Source organism: Limulus polyphemus, unplaced genomic scaffold, assembly GCF_000517525.1.
Source record: "Limulus polyphemus unplaced genomic scaffold, Limulus_polyphemus-2.1.2 Scaffold6168, whole genome shotgun sequence".
NCBI classification, from domain to species: domain Eukaryota; kingdom Metazoa; phylum Arthropoda; class Merostomata; order Xiphosura; family Limulidae; genus Limulus; species Limulus polyphemus.
Window position 1 is genome coordinate 31,149 of NW_013671778.1, and position 1,026 is coordinate 32,174.

Genomic DNA, 1,026 nt, shown 5'->3' on the forward strand with positions numbered 1-1,026 from the left:
AAACTGTAGATTATAATTCAAATTTTAGTACTATATATTACCCAATTTCTAATTTAAAAGCAAATATTAAGAAAATACAGATAAACCGGTTTTTGTGTGTCACATGGTATATTGAATGCAGCACTGATTCAAATTAAATGTTTGTGAAGTCAAGATACTAAGTCTATGGTTTCGAACGAATTATAAACTCAAATTACCAATATTGACAAGCTAGAATATAAAGTAAGAGCCTTTTATCTTTTAAATTTGTAAAAATATTGCTCATGTAATAAATTAACCACTGTGGCACCCTACCCACCTCTTTCTATTTTTGTCAATGCTCCTTTATATACACTTACTTCTATATATGACATGAATAACCAGTTGGGAACTCAGAATGTTGCTCTAGTGCTTTCTCAGCCATTTTAACGGACTTGGTGGCATTTCTTTGTTTTGAGCCAATATTTCAACGAGGTAGGGTGTGTCTTCAGTTTGCTCGAAATTTCATATTTTTTTAGACTAAAATACATCTTAGATACTAAGCTTTATAAATTATAGTAGAATTCTGTGGTATTAATGTAGTAATTTATGATTTTTAGTTATTCAAATGTATATATAAAAACCTAAAAAAAAATATTTTGTTTTATATCCTCCACGCAAAATTCTTAAAGGCTTAGCAACCTACGTCAAGCAGCAACCGAGTACAAAGGTTATAGCTAGAAGAGAAAATTGTTTGCTTTGCTTTATTTTTTTGTTTACTGTTCTATGTTTTAGGAAAAATATGTTTAAGAACTTATTTCAAAATAGCAATAATCTATGTACATGTACAATGTATAATAATTAAAATGTGACTGTATAAGCTAAGTTACTGTGCTAAGATAAGTTACTTTGCACAGACCAAATGTAAGTTTTATATTATTTGATACAATAACATGAGTGTACGTGAGCCGCATCATTGTAACTTCTTCTGTATTGTTAGCCAGGCACGGGTGAAAGGTCAATATAATAAGAATAATAAATATATATAAATGTATAATGTTATGAGAT

At 28.8% G+C, this 1,026-nt stretch overlaps 1 protein-coding gene across 3 annotated transcripts in view; it reads left to right on the forward strand.

Annotated features, from left to right (window-relative positions):
* Window positions 1–1,026, forward strand: part of LOC106473430 (BLOC-1-related complex subunit 5-like) — a 28,434-nt gene that overhangs the window by 17,693 nt on the left and 9,715 nt on the right. The window lies entirely within an intron of this gene.